Raw genomic sequence first — 19,104 nt, forward strand, 5'->3', positions numbered from 1 at the left:
CTTCAATCCCTGGTTCGGCGATGCTTTCCAAGCAGCTGGTCCCGGCTGTACCCAACCTGGAATGTGCAAATTGCCCTCTTCAAGCTTCAATCCCTGGTTCGGCGATGCTTTCCAAGCAGCTGGTCCCGGCTGTACCCAACCTGGAATGTGCAAATTGCCCTCTTCAAGCTTCAATCCCTGGTTTGGCGATGCTTTCCAAGCAGCTGGTCCCGGCTGTACCCAACCTGGAATGTGCAAATTGCCCTCTTCAAGCTTCAATCCCTGGTTTGGCGATGCTTTCCAAGCAGCTGGTTCCGGCTGTACCCAACCTGGAATGTGCAAATTGCCTTCTTCAAGCTTCAATCCCTGGTTTGGCGATGCTTTCCAAGCAGCTGGTCCCGGCTGTACCCAACCTGGAATGTGCAAATTGCCCTCTTCAAGCTTCAATCCCTGGTTTGGCGATGCTTTCCAAGCAGCTGGTCCCGGCTGTACCCAACCTGGAATGTGCAAATTGCCCTCATCAAGCTTCAATCCCTGGTTTGGCGATGCTTTCCAAGCAGCTGGTCCCGGCTGTACCCAACCTGGAATGTGCAAATTGCCCTCTTCAAGCTTCAATCCCTGGTTTGGCGATGCTATCCAAGCAGCTGGTCCCGGCTGTACCCAACCTGGAATGTGCAAATTGCCCTCTTCAAGCTTCAATCCCTGGTTTGGCGATGCTTTCCAAGCAGCTGGTCCCGGCTGTACCCAACCTGGAATGTGCAAATTGCCCTCTTCAAGCTTCAATCCCTGGTTTGGCGATGCTTTCCAAGCAGCTGGTCCCGGCTGTACCCAACCTGGAATGTGCAAATTGCCCTCTTCAAGCTTCAATCCCTGGTTTGGCGATGCTTTCCAAGCAGCTGGTCCCGGCTGTACCCAACCTGGAATGTGCAAATTGCTCTCTTCAAGCTTCAATCCCTGGTTTGGCGATGCTTTCCAAGCAGCTGGTCCCGGCTGTACCCAACCTGGAATGTGCAAATTGCCCTCTTCAAGCTTCAATCCCTGGTTTGGCGATGCTTTCCAAGCAGCTGGTCCCGGCTGTACCCAACCTGGAATGTGCAAATTGCCCTCTTCAAGCTTCAATCCCTGGTTTGGCGATGCTTTCCAAGCAGCTGGTCCCGGCTGTACCCAACCTGGAATGTGCAAATTGCCCTCTTCAAGCTTCAATCCCTGGTTTGGCGATGCTTTCCAAGCAGCTGGTCCCGGCTGTACCCAACTTGGAATGTGCAAATTGCCCTCTTCAAGCTTCAATCCCTGGTTTGGCGATGCTTTCCAAGCAGCTGGTCCCGGCTGTACCCAACCTGGAATGTGCAAATTGCCCTCTTCAAGCTTCAATCCCTGGTTTGGCGATGCTTTCCAAGCAGCTGGTCCCGGCTGTACCCAACCTGGAATGTGCAAATTGCCCTCATCAAGCTTCAATCCCTGGTTTGGCGATGCTTTCCAAGCAGCTGGTCCCGGCTGTACCCAACCTGGAATGTGCAAATTGCCCTTTTCAAGCTTCAATCCCTGGTTTGGCGATGCTTTCCAAGCAGCTGGTCCCGGCTGTACCCAACTTGGAATGTGCAAATTGCCCTCTTCAAGCTTCAATCCCTGGTTTGGCGATGCTTTCCAAGCAGCTGGTCCCGGCTGTACCCAACCTGGAATGTGCAAATTGCCCTCTTCAAGCTTCAATCCCTGGTTTGGCGATGCTTTAAAAACAGCTGGTCCCGGCTGTACCCAACCTGGAATGCGCAAATTGCCCTCTTCAAGCTTCAATCCCTGGTTTGGCGATGCTTTCCAATCAGCTGGTCCCGGCTGTACACAACCTGGAATGTGCAAATTGCCCTCTTCAAGCTTCAATCCCTGGTTTGGCGATGCTTTCCAAGCAGCTGGTCCCGGCTGTACCCAACCTGGAATGTGCAAATTGCCCTCTTCAAGCTTCAATCCCTAGTTTGGCGATGCTTTCCAAGCAGCTGGTCCTGGCTGTACCCAACCTGGAATGTGCAAATTGCCCTCTTCAAGCTTCAATCCCTGGTTTGGCGATGCTTTCCAAGCAGCTGGTCCCGGCTGTACCCAACCTGGAATGTGCAAATTGCCCTCTTCAAGCTTCAATCCCTGGTTTGGCGATGCTTTCCAAGCAGCTGGTCCCGGCTGTACCCAACCTGGAATGTGCAAATTGCCCTCTTCAAGCTTCAATCCCTGGTTTGGCGATGCTTTCCAAGCAGCTGGTCCCGGCTGTACCCAACCTGGAATGTGCAAATTGCCCTCTTCAAGCTTCAATCCCTGGTTTGTCGATGCTTTCCAAGCAGCTGGTCCCGGCTGTACCCAACCTGGAATGTGCAAATTGCCCTCTTCAAGCTTCAATCCCTGGTTTGGCGATGCTTTCCAAGCAGCTGGTCCCGGCTGTACCCAACCTGGAATGTGCAAATTGCCCTCTTCAAGCTTCAATCCCTGGTTTGGCGATGCTTTCCAAGTAGTTGTTCCCGGCTGTACCCAACCTGGAATGTGCAAATTGCCCTCTTCAAGCTTCAATCCCTGGTTTGGCGATGCTTTCCAAGCAGCTGGTCCCGGCTGTACCCAACCTGGAATGTGCAAATTGCCCTCTTCAAGCTTCAATCCCTGGTTCGGCGATGCTTTCCAAGCAGCTGGTCCCGGCTGTACCCAACCTGGAATGTGCAAATTGCCCTCTTCAAGCTTCAATCCCTGGGTTGGCGATGCTTTCCAAGCAGCTGGTCCCGGCTGTACCCAACCTGGAATGTGCAAATTGCCCTCTTCAAGCTTCAATCCCTGGTTTGGTGATGCTTTCCAAGCAGCTGGTCCCGGCTGTACCCAACCTGGAATGTGCAAATTGCCCTCTTCAAGCTTCAATCCCTGGTTTGGCGATGCTTTCCAAGCAGCTGGTCCCGGCTGTACCCAACTTGGAATGTGCAAATTGCCCTCTTCAAGCTTCAATCCCTGGTTTGGCGATGCTTTCCAAGCAGCTGGTCCCGGCTGTACCCAACCTGGAATGTGCAAATTGCCCTCTTCAAGCTTCAATCCCTGGTTTGGCGATGCTTTAAAAACAGCTGGTCCCGGCTGTACCCAACCTGGAATGTGCAAATTGCCCTCTTCAAGCTTCAATCCCTGGTTTGGCGATGCTTTCCAAGCAGCTGGTCCCGGCTGTACACAACCTGGAATGTGCAAATTGCCCTCTTCAAGCTTCAATCCCTGGTTTGGCGATGCTTTCCAAGCAGCTGGTCCCGGCTGTACCCAACCTGGAATGTGCAAATTGCCCTCTTCAAGCTTCAATCCCTGGTTTGGCGATGCTTTCCAAGCAGCTGGTCCCGGCTGTACCCAACCTGGAATGTGCAAATTGCCCTCTTCAAGCTTCAATCCCTGGTTTGGCGATGCTTTCCAAGCAGCTGGTCCCGGCTGTACCCAACCTGGAATGTGCAAATTGCCCTCTTCAAGCTTCAATCCCTGGTTTGGCGATGCTTTCCAAGCAGCTGGTCCCGGCTGTACCCAACCTGGAATGTGCAAATTGCCCTCTTCAAGCTTCAATCCCTGGTTTGGCGATGCTTTCCAAGCAGTTGGTCCCGGCTGTACCCAACCTGGAATGTGCAAATTGCCCTCTTCAAGCTTCAATCCCTGGTTTGGCGATGCTTTCCAAGCAGCTGGTCCCGGCTGTACCCAACCAGAAATGTACAAATTGCCCTCTTCAAGCTTCAATCCCTGGTTCGGCGATGCTTTCCAAGCAGCTGGTCCTGGCTGTACCCAACCTGGAATGTGCAAATTGCCCTCTTCAAGCTACAATCCCTGGTTCGGCGATGCTTTCCAAGCAGCTGGTCCCGGCTGTACCCAACCTGGAATGTGCAAATTGCCCTCTTCAAGCTTCAATCCCTGGTTTGGCGATGCTTTCCAAGCAGCTGGTCCCGGCTGTACCCAACCTGGAATGTGCAAATTGCCCTCTTCAAGCTTCAATCCCTGGTTCGGCGATGCTTTCCAAGCAGCTGGTCCCGGCTGTACCCAACCTGGAATGTGCAAATTGCCCTCTTCAAGCTTCAATCCCTGGTTTGGCGATGCTTTCCAAGCAGCTGGTCCCGGCTGTACCCAACCTGGAATGTGCAAATTGCCCTTTTCAAGCTTCAATCCCTGGTTTGGCGATGCTTTCCAAGCAGCTGGTCCCGGCTGTACCCAACCTGGAATGTGCAAATTGCCCTCTTCAAGCTTCAATCCCTGGTTTGGCGATGCTTTCCAAGCAGCTGGTCCCGGCCGTACCCAACCTGGATTGTGCAAATTGCCCTCTTCAAGCTTCAATCCCTGGTTTGGCGATGCTTTCCAAGCAGCTGGTCCCGGCTGTACCCAACCTGGAATGTGCAAATTGCCCTCTTCAAGCTTCAATCCCTGGTTTGGCGATGATTTCCAAGCAGCTGGTCCCGGCTGTACCCAACCTGGAATGTGCAAATTGACCTCTTCAATCCCTGGTTTGGCGATGCTTTCCAAGCAGCTGGTCTCGGCTGTACCCAACCTGGAATGTGCAAATTGCCCTCTTCAAGCTTCAATCCCTGGTTTGGCGATGCTTTCCAAGCAGCTGGTCCCGGCTGTACCCAACCTGGAATGTGCAAATTGCCCTCTTCAAGCTTCAATCCCTGGTTTGGCGAGGCTTTCCAAGCAGCTGGTCCCGGCTGTACCCAACCTGGAATGTGCAAATTGCCCTCTTCAAGCTTCAATCCCTGGTTTGGCGATGCTTTCCAAGCAGCTGGTCCCGGCTGTACCCAACCTGGAATGTGCAAATTGCCCTCTTCAAGCTTCAATCCCTGGTTTGGCGATGCTTTCCAAGCAGCTGGTCCGGGCTGTACCCAACCTGGAATGTGCAAATTGCCCTCTTCAAGCTTCAATCCCTGGTTTGGCGATGCTTTCCAAGCAGCTGGTCCCGGCTGTACCCAACCTGGAATGTGCAAATTGCCCTCTTCAAGCTTCAATCCCTGGTTTGGCGATGCTTTCCAAGCAGCTGGTCCCGGCTGTACCCAACCTGGAATGTGCAAATTGCCCTCTTCAAGCTTCAATCCCTGGTTTGGCGATGCTTTCCAAGCAGCTGGTCCCGGCTGTACCCAACCTGGAATGTGCAAATTGCCCTCTTCAAGCTTCAATCCCTGGTTTGGCGATGCTTTCCAAGCAGCTGGTCCCGGCTGTACCCAACCTGGAATGTGCAAATTGCCCTCTTCAAGCTTCAATCCCTGGTTTGGCGATGGTTTACAAGCAGCTAGTCCCGGCTGTACCCAGCCTGGAATGTGCAAATTGCCCTCTTCAAGCTTCAATCCCTGGTTTGGCGATGCTTTCCAAGCAGCTGGTCCCGGCTGTACCCAACCTGGAATGTGCAAATTGCCCTCTTCAAGCTTCAATCCCTGGTTTGGCGATGCTTTCCAAGCAGCTGGTCCCGGCTGTACCCAACCTGGAATGTGCAAATTGCCATCTTCAAGCTTCAATCCCTGGTTTGGCGATGCTTTCCAAGCAGCTGGTCCCGGCTGTACCCAACCTGGTATGTGCAATTGCCCTCTTCAAGCTTCAATCCCCGGTTCGGCGATGCTTTCCAAGCAGCTGGTCCCGGCTGTACCCAACCTGGAATGTGCAAATTGGCCTCTTCAAGCTTCTATCCCCGGTTCGGCGATGCTTTCCAAGCAGCTGGTCCCGGCTGTACCCAACCTGAAATGTGCAAATTGCCCTCTTCAAGCTTCAATCCCTGGTTCGGCGATGCTTTCCAAGCAGCTGGTCCCGGCTGTACCCAACCTGGAATGTGCAAATTGCCCTCTTCAAGCTTCAATCCCTGGTTTGGCGATGCTTTCCAAGCAGCTGGTCCCGGCTGTACCCCAACCTGGAATGTGCAAATTGCCCTCTTCAAGCTTCAATCCCTGGTTTGGCGATGCTTTCCAAGCAGCTGGTCCCGGCTGTACCCAACCTGGAATGTGCAAATTGCCCTCTTCAAGCTTCAATCCCTGGTTTGGCGATGCTTTCCAAGCAGCTGGTCCCGGCTGTACCCAACCTGGAATGTGCAAATTGCCCTCTTCAAGCTTCAATCCCTGGTTTGGCGATGGTTTACAAGCAGCTAGTCCCGGCTGTACCCAACCTGGAATGTGCAAATTGCCCTCTTCAAGCTTCAATCCCCGGTTTGGCGATGCTTTCCAAGCAGCTGGTCCCGGCTGTACCCAACCTGGAATGTGCAAATTGCCCTCTTCAAGCTTCAATCCCTGGTTTGGCGATGCTTTCCAAGCAGCTGGTCCCGGCTGTACGCAACCTGGAATGTGCAAATTGCCCTCTTCAAGCTTCAATCCCTAGTTTGGCGATGCTTTCCAAGCAGCTGGTCCCGGCTGTACCCAACCTGGAATGTGCAATTGCCCTCTTCAAGCTTCAATCCCAGGTTCGGCGATGCTTTCCAAGCAGCTGGTCCTGGCTGTACCCAACCTGGAATGTGCAAATTGCCCTCTTCAAGCTTCTATCCCCGGTTCGGCGATGCTTTCCAAGCAGCTGGTCCCGGCTGTACCCAACCTGGAATGTGCAAATTGCCCTCTTCAAGCTTCAATCCCTGGTTCGGCGATGCTTTCCAAGCAGCTGGTCCCGGCTGTACCCAACCTGGAATGTGCAAATTGCCCTCTTCAAGGTTCAATCCCTGGTTTGGCGATGCTTTCCAAGCAGCTGGTCCCGGCTGTACCCAACCTGGAATGTGCAAATTGCCCTCTTCAAGCTTCAATCCCTGGTTTGGCGATGCTTTCCAAGCAGCTGGTCCCGGCTGTACCCAACCTGGAATGTGCAAATTGCCCTCTTCAAGCTTCAATCCCTGGTTTGGCGATGCTTTCCAAGCAGCTGGTCGCGGCTGTACCCAACCTGGAATGTGCAAATTGCCCTCTTCAAGCTTCAATCCCCGGTTCGGCGATGCTTTCCAAGCAGCTGGTCCCAGCTGTACCCAACCTGGAATGTGCAAATTGCCCCCTTCAAGCTTCAATCCCTGGTTCGGCGATGCTTTCCAAGCAGCTGGTCCCGGCTGTACCCAACCTGGAATGTGCAAATTGCCCTCTTCAAGCTTCAATCCCTGGTTCGGCGATGCTTTCCAAGCAGCTGGTCCCGGCTGTACCCAACCTGGAATGTGCAAATTGCCCTCTTAAAGCTTCAATCCCTGGTTTGGCGATGCTTTCCAAGCAGCTGGTCCCGGCTTTTCCCAACCTGGAATGTGCAAATTGCCCTCTTCAAGCTTCAATCCCTGGTTTGGCGATGCTTTCCAAGCAGCTGGTCCCGGCTGTACTAAACCTGGAATGTGCAAATTGCCCTCTTCAAGCTTCAATCCCTGGTTTGGCGATGCTTTCCAAGCAGCTGGTCCCGGCTGTACCCAACCTGGAATGTGCAAATTGCCCTCTTCAAGCTTCAATCCCTGGTTTGGAGATGCTTTCCAAGCAGCTGGTCCCGGCTGTACCCAACCTGGAATGTGCAAATTGCCCTCTTCAAGCTTCAATCCCTGGTTTGGCGATGCTTTCCAAGCAGCTGGTCCCGTCTGTACCCAACCTGGAATGTGCAAATTGCCCTCTTCAAGCTTCAATCCCTGGTTTGGCGATGCTTTCCAAGCAGCTGGTCCCGGCTGTACCCAACCTGGAATGTGCAAATTGCCCTCTTCAAGCTTCAATCTCTGGTTTGGCGATGCTTTCCAAGCAGCTGGTCCCGGCTGTACCCAACCTGGAATGTGCAAATTGCCCTCTTCAAGCTTCAATCCCTGGTTTGGCGATGCTTTCCAAGCAGCTGGTCCCGGCTGTACCCAACCTGGAATGTGAAAATTGCCCTCTTCAAGCTTCAATCCCTGGTTTGGCGATGCTTTCCAAGCAGCTGGTCCCGGCTGTACCCAACCTGGAATGTGCAAATTGCCCTCTTCAAGCTTCAATCCCTGGTTTGGCGATGCTTTCCAAGCAGCTGGTCCCGGCTGTACCCAACCTGGAATGTGCAAATTGCCCTCTTCAAGTTTCAATCCCTGGTTTGGCGATGCTTTCCAAGCAGCTGGTCCCGGCTGTACCCAACCTGGAATGTGCAAATTGCCCTCTTCAAGCTTCAATCCCTGGTTTGGCGATGCTTTCCAAGCAGCTGGTCCCGGCTGTACCCAACCTGGAATGTGCAAATTGCCCTCTTCAAGCTTCAATCCCTGGTTTGGCGATGCTTTCCAAGCAGCTGGTCCCGGCTGTACCCAACCTGGAATGTGCAAATTGCACTCTTCAAGCTTCAATCCCTGGTTTGGCGATGCTTTCCAAGCAGCTGGTCCTGGCTGTACCCAACTTGGAATGTGTCTAAATTGCCCTCTTCAAGCTTCAATCCCTGGTTTGGCGATGCTTTCCAAGTAGCTGGTCCCGGCTGTACCCAACCTGGAATGTGCAAATTGCCCTCTTCAAGCTTCAATCCCTGGTTTGGCGAAGCTTTCCAAGCAGCTGGTCCCGGCTGTACCCAACCTGGAATGTGCAAATTGCCCTCTTCAAGCTTCAATCCCTGGTTTGGCGATGCTTTCCAAGCAGCTGGTCCCGGCTGTACCCAACCTGGAATGTGCAAATTGCCCTCTTCAAGCTTCAATCCCTGGTTTGGCGATGCTTTCCAAGAAGCTGGTCCCGGCTGTACCCAACCTGGAATGTGCAAATTGCCCTCTTCAAGCTTCAATCCCTGGTTTGGCGATGCTTTCCAAGCAGCTGGTCCCGGCTGTACCCAACCTGGAATGTGCAAATTGCCCTCTTCAAGCTTCAATCCCTGGTTTGGCGATGCTTTCCAAGCAGCTGGTCCCGGCTGTACCCAACTTGGAATGTGCAAATTGCCCTCTTCAAGCTTCAATCCCTGGTTTGGCGATGCTTTCCAAGCAGCTGGTCCCGGCTGTACCCAACCTGGAATGTGCAAATTGCCCTCTTCAAGCTTCAATCCCTGGTTTGGCGATGCTTTCCAAGCAGCTGGTCCTGGCTGTACCCAACTTGGAATGTGCAAATTGCCCTCTTCAAGGTTCAATCCCTGGTTTGTCGATGCTTTTCAAGCAGCTGGTCCTGGCTGTATCCAACCTGGAATGTGTAAATTGCCCTCTTCAAGCTTCAAACCCCGGTTCGGCGATGCTTTCCAAGCAGCTGGTCCCGGCTGTACCCAACCTGGAATGTGCAACTTGCCCTCTTCAAGCTTCAATCCCCGGTTCGGAGATGCTTTCCAAGCAGCTGGTCCCGGCTGTACCCAACCTGGAATATGCAACTTGCCCTCTTCAAGCTTCAATCCCCGGTTCGGAAATGCTTTCCAAGCAGCTGGTCCCGGCTGTACCCAACCTGGAATGTGCAACTTGCCCTCTTCAAGCTTCAATCTCCGGTTCGGCGATGCTTTCCAAGCAGCTGGTCCCGGCTGTACCCAGCCTGGAATGTGCAAGTTGCCCTCTTCAAGCTTCAATCCCCGGTTCGGCGATGCTTTCCAAGCAGCTGGTCCCGGCTGTACCCAGACTGGTATGTGCAAATTGCCCTCTTCAAGCTTCAATCCCCGGTTCGGCGATGCTTTCCAAGCAGCTGGTCCCGGCTGTACCCAACCTGGAATGTGCAAATTGCCCTCTTCAAGCTTCAATCCCCGGTTCGGCGATGCTTTCCAAGCAGCTGGTCCCGGCTGTACCCAACCTGGAATGTGCAAATTGCCCTCTTCAAGCTTCAATCCCCGGTTCGGCGATGCTTTAAAAGCAGCTGGTCCCGGCTGTACCCAACCTGGAATGTGCAAATTGCCCTCTTCAAGCTTCAATCCCTGGTTCGGCGATGCTTTCCAAGCAGCTGGTCCCGGCTGTACCCAACCTGGAATGTGCAAATTGCCCTCTTCAAGCTTCAATCCCTGGTTTGGCGATGCTTTAAAAGCAGCTGGTCTCGGCTGTTCCCAACCTGGAATGTGCAAATTGCCCTCCTCAACCCTCAATCCCTGGTTTGGCGATGCTTTCCAAGCAGCTGGTCCCGGCTGTACCCAACCTGGAATGTGCAAATTGCCCTCTTCAAGCTTCAATCCCTGGTTGGGCGATGCTTTCCAAGCAGCTGGTCCCGGCTGTACCCAACCTGGAATGTGCAAATTGCCCTCTTCAAGCTTCAATCCCTGGTTCGGCGATGCTTTCCAAGCAGCTGGTCCCGGCTGTACCCAACCTGGAATGTGCAAATTGCCCTCTTCAAGCTTCAATCCCTGGTTTGGCGATGCTTTCCAAGCAGCTGGTCCCGGCTGTACCCAACCTGGAATGTGCAAATTGCCCTCTTCAAGCTTCAATCCCTGGTTCGGCGATGCTTTCCAAGCAGCTGGTCCCGGCTGTACCCAACCTGGAATGTGCAAATTGCCCTCTTCAAGCTTCAATCCCTGGTTCGGCGATGCTTTCCAAGCAGCTGGTCCCGGCTGTACCCAACCTGGAATGTGCAAATTGCCCTCTTCAAGCTTCAATCCCTGGTTTGGCGATGCTTTAAAAGCAGCTGGTCCCGGATGTACCCAACCTGGAATGTGCAAATTGCCCTCTTCAAGCTTCAATCCCTGGTTTGGCGATGCTTTCCAAGCAGCTGGTCCCGGCTGTACCCAACCTAGAATGTGCAAATTGCCCTCTTCAAGCTTCAATCCCTGGTTGGGCGATGCTTTCCAAGCAGCTGGTCCCGGCTGTACCCAACCTGGAATGAGCAAATTGCCCTCTTCAAGCTTCAATCCCTGGTTTGGCGATGCTTTCCAAGCAGCTGGTCCCGGCTGTACCCAATTTGGAATGTGCAAATTGCCCTCTTCAAGCTTCAATCCCTGGTTTGGCGATGCTTTCCAAGCAGCTGGTCCCGGCTGTACCCAACCTGGAATGTGCAAATTGCCCTCTTCAAGCTTCAATCCCTGGTTTGGCGATGCTTTCCAAGAAGCTGGTCCCGGCTGTACCCAACCTGGAATGTGCAAATTTCCCTCTTCAAGCTTCAATCCCTGGTTTGGCGATGCTTTCCAAGCAGCTGGTCCCGGCTGTACCCAACCTGGAATGTGCAAATTGCCCTCTTCAAGCTTCAATCCCTGGTTTGGCGATGCTTTCCAAGCAGCTGGTCCCGGCTGTACCCAACCTGGAATGTGCAAATTGCCCTCTTCAAGCTTCAATCCCTGGTTTGGCGATGCTTTAAAAGCAGCTGGTCCCGGCTGTTCCCAACCTGGAATGTGCAAATTGCCCTCCTCAAGCTTCAATCCCTGGTTTGGCGATGCTTTCCAAGCAGCTGGTCCCGGCTGTACCCAACCTGGAATGTGCAAATTGCCCTCTTAAAGCTTCAATCCCTGGTTGGGCGATGCTTTCCAAGCAGCTGGTCCCGGCTGTACCCAACCTGGAATGTGCAAATTGCCCTCTTCAAGCTTCAATCCCTGGTTCGGCGATGCTTTCCAAGCAGCTGGTCCCGGCTGTACCCAACCTGGAATGTGCAAATTGCCCTCTTCAAGCTTCAATCCCTGGTTTGGCGATGCTTTCCAAGCAGCTGGTCCCGGCTGTACCCAACCTGGAATGTGCAAATTGCCCTCTTCAAGCTTCAATCCCTGGTTCGGCGATGCTTTCCAAGCAGCTGGTCCCGGCTGTACCCAACCTGGAATGTGCAAATTGCCCTCTACAAGCTTCAATCCCTGGTTCGGCGATGCTTTCCAAGCAGCTGGTCCCGGCTGTACCCAACCTGGAATGTGCAAATTGCCCTCTTCAAGCTTCAATCCCTGGTTTGGCGATGCTTTAAAAGCAGCTGGTCCCGGATGTACCCAACCTGGAATGTGCAAATTGCCCTCTTCAAGCTTCAATCCCTGGTTTGGCGATGCTTTCCAAGCAGCTGGTCCCGGCTGTACCCAACCTAGAATGTGCAAATTGCCCTCTTCAAGCTTCAATCCCTGGTTGGGCGATGCTTTCCAAGCAGCTGGTCCCGGCTGTACCCAACCTGGAATGTGCAAATTGCCCTCTTCAAGCATCAATCCCTGGTTTGGCGATGCTTTCCAAGCAGCTGGTCCCGGCTGTACCCAATTTGGAATGTGCAAATTGCCCTCTTCAAGCTTCAATCCCTGGTTTGGCGATGCTTTCCAAGCAGCTGGTCCCGGCTGTACCCAAGCTGGAATGTGCAAATTGCCCTCTTCAAGCTTCAATCCCTGGTTTGGCGATGCTTTCCAAGAAGCTGGTCCCGGCTGTACCCAACCTGGAATGTGCAAATTTCCCTCTTCAAGCTTCAATCCCTGGTTTGACGATGCTTTCCAAGCAGCTGGTCCCAGCTGTACCCAACCTGGAATGTGCAAATTGCCCTCTTCAAGCTTCAATCCCTGGTTTGGCGATGCTTTCCAAGCAGCTGGTCCCGGCTGTACCCAACCTGGAATGTGCAAATTGCCCTCTTCAAGCTTCAATCCCTGGTTTGGCGATGCTTTCCAAGCAGCTGGTCCCGGCTGTACCCAACCTGGAATGTGCAATTTGCCCTCTTCAAGCTTCAATCCCTGGTTTGGCGATGCTTTCCAAGCAGCTGGTCCCGGCTGTACCCAACCTGGAATGTGCAAATTGCCATCTTCAAGCATCAATCCCTGGTTTGGCGATGCTTTCCAAGCAGCTGGTCCCGGCTGTACCCAACCTGGAATGTGCAAATTGCCCTCTTCAAGCTTCAATCCCTGGTTTGGCGATGCTTTCCAAGCAGCTGGTCCCGGCTGTACCCAACCTGGAATGTGCAAATTGCCCTTTTCAAGCTTCAATCCCTGGTTTGGCGATGATTTCCAAGCAGCTGGTCCCGGCTGTACCCAACCTGGAATGTGCAAATTGCCCTCTTCAAGCTTCAATCCCTGGTTTGGCGATGCTTTCCAAGCAGCTGGTCCCGGCTGTACCCAACCTGGAATGTGCAGATTGCCCTCTTCAAGCTTCAATCCCTGGTTTGGCGATGCTTTCCAAGCAGCTGGTCCCGGCTGTACCCAACCTGGAATGTGCAAATTGCCCTCTTCAAGCTTCAATTCCTGGTTTGGCGATGCTTTCCAAGCAGCTGGTCCCGGCTGTACCCAACCTGGAATGTGCAAATTGCCCTCTTCAAGCTTCAATCCCTGGTTTGCCGATGCTTTCCAAGCAGCTGGTCCCGGCTGTACCCAACCTGGAATGTGCAAATTGCCCTCTTCAAGCTTCAATCCCTGGTTTGGCGATGCTTTCCAAGCAGCTGGTCCCGGCTGTACCCAACCTGGAATGTGCAAATTGCCCTCTTCAAGCTTCAATCCCTGGTTTGGCGATGCTTTCCAAGCAGCTGGTCCCGGCTGTACCCAACCTGGAATGTGCAAGTTGCCCTCTTCAAGCTTCAATCCCTGGTTTGGCGATGCTTTCCAAGCAGCTGGTCCCGGCTGTACCCAACCTGGAATGTGCAAATTGCCCTCTTCAAGCTTCAATCCCTGGTTTGGCGATGCTTTCCAAGCAGCTGGTCCCGGCTATACCCAACCTGGAATGTGCAAATTGCCCTCTTCAAGCTTCAATCCCTGGTTTGGCGATGCTTTCCAAGCAGCTGGTCCCAGCTGTACAAAACCTGGAATGTGCAAATTGCCCTCTTCAAGCTTCAATCCCTGGTTTGGCGATGCTTTCCAAGCAGCTGGTCCCGGCTGTACCCAACCTGGAATGTGCAAATTGCCCTCTTCAAGCTTCAATCCCTGGTTTGGCGATGCTTTCCAAACAGCTGGTCCCGGCTGTACCCAACCTGGAATGTGCAAGTTGCCCTCTTCAAGCTTCAATCCCTGGTTTGGCGATGCTTTCCAAGCAGCTGGTCCCGGCTGTACCCAACCTGGAATGTGCAAATTGCCCTCTTCAAGCTTCAATCCCTGGTTTGGCGATGCTTTCCAAGCAGCTGGTCCCGGCTGTACCCAACCTGGAATGTGCAAATTGCCCTCTTCAAGCTTCAATCCCTGGTTTGGCGATGCTTTCCAAGCAGCTGGTCCCGGCTGTACCCAACCTGGAATGTGCAAATTGCCCTCTTCAAGCTTCAATCTCTGGTTTGGCGATGCTTTCCAAGCAGCTGGTCCCGGCTGTACCCAACCTGGAATGTGCAAATTGCCCTCTTCAAGCTTCAATCCCTGGTTTGGCGATGCTTTCCAAGCAGCTGGTCCCGGCTGTACCCAACCTGGAATGTGCAAATTGCCCTCTTCAAGCTTCAATCCCTGGTTTGGCGATGCTTTCCAAGCAGCTGGTCCCGGCTGTACCCAACCTGGAATGTGCAAATTGCCCTCTTCAAGCTTCAATCCCTGGTTTGTCGATGCTTTCCAAGCAGCTGGTCCTGGCTGTATCCAACCTGGAATGTGCAAATTGCCCTCTTCAAGCTTTAATCCCCGGTTTGGCGATGCTTTCCAAGCAGCTGGTCCCGGCTGTACCCAACCTGGAATGTGCAACTTGCCCTCTTCAAGCTTCAATCCCCGGTTCGGAGATGCTTTCCAAGCAGCTGGTCCCGGCTGTACCCAACCTGGAATGTGCAACTTGCCCTCTTCAAGCTTCAATCCCCGGTTCGGAAATGCTTTCCAAGCAGCTGGTCCCGGCTGTACCCAACCTGGAATGTGCAACTTGCCCTCTTCAAGCTTCAATCCCGGTTCGGCGATGCTTTCCAAGCAGCTGGTCCCGGCTGTACCCAGCCTGGAATGTGCAAGTTGCCCTCTTCAAGCTTCAATCCCCGGTTCGGCGATGGTTTCCAAGCAGCTGGTCCCGGCTGTACCCAGACTGGAATGTGCAAATTGCCCTCTTCAAGCTTCAATCCCCGGTTCGGCGATGCTTTCCAAGCAGCTGGTCCCGGCTGTACCCAACCTGGAATGTGCAAATTGCACTCTTCAAGCTTCAATCCCCGGTTCGGCGATGCTTTCCAAGCAGCTGGTCCCGGCTGTACCCAACCTGGAATGTGCAAATTGCCCTCTTCAAGCTTCAATCCCTGGTTCGGCGATGCTTTCCAAGCAGCTGGTCCCGGCTGTACCCAACCTGGAATGTGCAAATTGCCCTCTTCAAGCTTCAGTCCCTGGTTTGGCGATGCTTTCCAAGCAGCTGGTCCCGGCTGTACCCAACCTGGAATGTGCAAATTGCCCTCTTCAAGCTTCAATCCCTCGTTCGGCGATGCTTTCCAAGCAGCTGGTCCCGGCTGTACCCAACCTGGAATGTGCAAATTGCCCTCTTCAAGCTTCAATCCCTGGTTCGGCGATGCTTTCCAAGCAGCTGGTCCCGGCTGTACCCAACCTGGAATGTGCAAATTGCCCTCTTCAAGCTTCAAACCCTGGTTTGGCGATGCTTTAAAAGCAGCTGGTCCCGGCTGTTCCCAACCTGGAATGTGCAAATTGCCCTCTTCAAGCTTCAATCCCTGGTTCGGCTAAGCTTTCCAAGCAGCTTGTCCCGGCTGTACCCATCCTGGAATGTGCAAATTGCCCTCTTCAAGCTTCAATCCCTGGTTTGGCGATGCTTTCCAAGCAGCTGGTCCCGGCTGTACCCAACCTGGAATGTGCAAATTGCCCTCTTCAAGCTTCAATCCCTGGTTCGGCGATGCTTTCCAAGCAGCTGGTCCCGGCTGTACCCAACCTGGAATGTGCAAATTGCCCTCTTCAAGCTTCCATCCCTGGTTCGGCGATGCTTTCCAAGCAGCTGGTCCCGGCTGTACCCACCCTGGAATGTGCAAATTGTCCTCTTCAAGCTTCAATCCCTGGTTTGGCGATGCTTTAAAAGCAGCTGGTCCCGGCTGTTCCCAACCTGGAATGTGCAAATTGCCCTCTTCAAGCTTCAATCCCTGGTTTGGCGATGCTTTCCAAGCAGCTGGTCCCGGCTGTACCCAACCTGGAATGTGCAAATTGCCCTCTTCAAGCTTCAATCCCTGGTTGGGCGATGCTTTCCAAGCAGCTGGTCCCGGCTGTACCCAACCTGGAATGTGCAAATTGCCCTCTTCAAGCTTCAATCCCTGGTTTGGCGATGCTTTCCAAGCAGCTGGTCCCGGCTGTACCCAACTTGGAATGTGCAAATTGCCCTCATCAAGCTTCAATCCCTGGTTTGGCGATGCTTTCCAAGCAGCTGGTCCCAGCTGTACCCAACCTGGAATGTGCAAATTGCCCTCTTCAAGCTTCAATCCCTGGTTTGGCGATGCTTTCCAAGCAGATGGTCCCGGCTGTACCCAACCTGGAATGTGCAAATTGCCCTCTTCAAGCTTCAATCCCTGGTTTGGCGATGCTTTCCAAGCAGCTGGTCCCAGCTGTACCCAACCTGGAATGTGCAAATTTCCCTCTTCAAGCTTCAATCCCTGGTTTGGCGATGCTTTCCAAGCAGCTGGTCCCGGCTGTACCCAACCTGGAATGTGCAAATTGCCCTCTTCAAGCTTCAATCCCTGGTTTGGCGATGCTTTAAAAGCAGCTGGTCCCGGCTGTTCCCAACCTGGAATGTGCAAATTGCCCTCTTCAAGCTTCAATCCCTGGTTCGGCTAAGCTTTCCAAGCACCTTGTCCCGGCTGTACCCATCCTGGAATGTGCAAATTGCCCTCTTCAAGCTTCAATCCCTGGTTTGGCGATGCTTTCCAAGCAGCTGGTCCCGGCTGTACCCAACCTGGAATGTGCAAATTGCCCTCTTCAAGCTTCAATCCCTGGTTCGGCGATGCATTCCAAGCAGCTGGTCCCGGCTGTACCCAACCTGGAATGTGCAAATTGCCCTCTTCAAGCTTCAATCCCTGGTTTGGCGATGCTTTCCAAGCAGCTGGTCCCGGCTGTACCCAACCTGGAATGTGCAAATTGCCCTCTTCAAGCTTCAATCCCTGGTTTGGCGATGCTTTAAAAGCAGCTGGTCCCGGCTGTTCCCAACCTGGAATGTGCAAATTGCCCTCTTCAAGCTTCAATCCCTGGTTTGGCGATGCTTTCCAAGCAGCTGGTCCCGGCTGTACCCAACCTGGAATGTGCAAATTGCCCTCTTCAAGCTTCAATCCCTGGTTGGGCGATGCTTTCCAAGCAGCTGGTCCCGGCTGTACCCAACCTGGAATGTGCAAATTGCCCTCTTCAAGCTTCAATCCCTGGTTTGGCGATGCTTTCCAAGCAGCTGGTCCCGGCTGTACCCAACTTGGAATGTGCAAATTGCCCTCTTCAAGCTTCAATCCCTGGTTTGGCGATGCTTTCCAAGCAGCTGGTCCCGGCTGTACCCAACCTGGAATGTGCAAATTGCCCTCTTCAAGCTTCAATCCCTGGTTTGGCGATGCTTTCCAAGCAGCTGGTCCCGGCTGTACCCAACCTGGAATGTGCAAATTGCCCTCTTCAAGCTTCAATCCCTGGTTTGGCGATGCTTTCCAAGCAGCTGGTCCCGGCTGTACCCAACCTGGAATGTGCAAATTGCCCTCTTCAAGCTTCAATCCCTGGTTTGGCGATGCTTTCCAAGCAGCTGGTCCCGGCTGTACCCAACCTGGAATGTGCAAATTGCCCTCTTCAAGCTTCAATCCCTGGTTTGGCGATGCTTTCCAAGCAGCTGGTCCCGGCTGTACCCAACCTGGAATGTGCAAATTGCCCTCTTCAAGCTTCAATCCCTGGTTTGGCGATGCTTTCCAAGCAGCTGGTCCCGGCTGTACCCAACCTGGAATGTGCAAATTGCCCTCTTCAAGCTTCAATCCCTGGTTTGGCGATGCTTTCCAAGCAGCTGGTCCCGGCTGTACCCAACCTGGAATGTGCAAATTGCCCTCTTCAAGCTTCAATCCCTGGTTCGGCGATGCTTTCCAAGCAGCTGGTCCCGGCTGTACCCAACCTGGAATGTGCAAATTGCCCTCTTCAAGCTTCCATCCCTGGTTCGGCGATGCTTATCAAGCAGCTGGTCCCGGCTGTACCCAACCTGGAAGGTGCAAATTGTCCTCTTCAAGCTTCAATCCCTGGTTTGGCGATGCTTTAAAAGCAGCTGGTCCCGGCTGTTCCCAACCTGGAATGTGCAAATTGCCCTCTTCAAGCTTCAATCCCTGGTTTGGCGATGCTTTCCAAGCAGCTGGTCCCGGCTGTAACCAACCTGGAATGTGCAAATTGCCCTCTTCAAGCTTCAATCCCTGGTTGGGCGATGCTTTCCAAGCAGCTGGTCCCGGCTGTACCCAACCTGGAATGTGCAAATTGCCCTCTTCAAGCTTCAATCCCTGGTTTGGCGATGCTTTCCAAGCAGCTGGTCCCGGCTGTACCCAACTTGGAATGTGCAAATTGCCCTCATCAAGCTTCAATCCCTGGTTTGGCGATGCTTTCCAAGCAGCTGGTCCCGGCTGTACCCAACCTGGAATGTGCAAATTGCCCTCTTCAAGCTTCAATCCCTGGTTTGGAGATGCTTTCCAAGCAGCTGGTCCCGGCTGTACCCAACCTGGAATGTGCAAATTGCCCTCTTCAAGCTTCAATCCCTGGTTTGGCGATGCTTTCCAAGCAGCTGGTCCCGGCTGTACCCAACCTGGAATGTGCAAATTGCCCTCTTCAAGCTTCAATCCCTGGTTTGGCGATGCTTTCCAAGCAGCTGGTCCCGGCTGTACCCAACCTGGAATGTGCAAATTGCCCTCTTCAAGCTTCAATCCCTGGTTTGGCGATGCTTTCCAAGCAGCTGGTCCCGGCTGTACCCAACTTGGAATGTGCAAGTTGCCCTCTTCAAGCTTCAATCCCCGGTTCGGCGATGGTTTCCAAGCAGCTGGTCCCGGCTGTACCCAGACTGGAATGTGCAAATTGCCCTCTTCAAGCTTCAATCCCCGGTTCGGCGATGCTTTCCAAGCAGCTGGTCCCGGCTGTACCCAACCTGGAATGTGCAAATTGCACTCTTCAAGCTTCAATCCCCGGTTCGGCGATGCTTTCCAAGCAGCTGGTCCCGGCTGTACCCAACCTGGAATGTGCAAATTGCCCTCTTCAAGCTTCAATCCCTGGTTCGGCGATGCTTTCCAAGCAGCTGGTCCCGGCTGTACCCAACCTGGAATGTGCAAATTGCCCTCTTCAAGCTTCAATCCCTGGTTCGGCGATGCTTTCCAAGCAGCTGGTCCCGGCTGTACCCAACCTGGAATGTGCAAATTGCCCTCTTCAAGCTTCAATCCCTGGTTCGGCGATGCTTTCCAAGCAGCTGGTCCCGGCTGTACCCAACCTGGAATGTGCAAATTGCCCTCTTCAAGCTTCAAACCCTGGTTTGGCGATGCTTTAAAAGCAGCTGGTCCC

The sequence above is a fragment of the Phyllobates terribilis genome, unplaced genomic scaffold, assembly GCF_046119375.1.
Source record: "Phyllobates terribilis strain yellow unplaced genomic scaffold, ASM4611937v1 Scaffold_5__5_contigs__length_657084704, whole genome shotgun sequence".
Lineage (NCBI taxonomy): Eukaryota > Metazoa > Chordata > Amphibia > Anura > Dendrobatidae > Phyllobates > Phyllobates terribilis.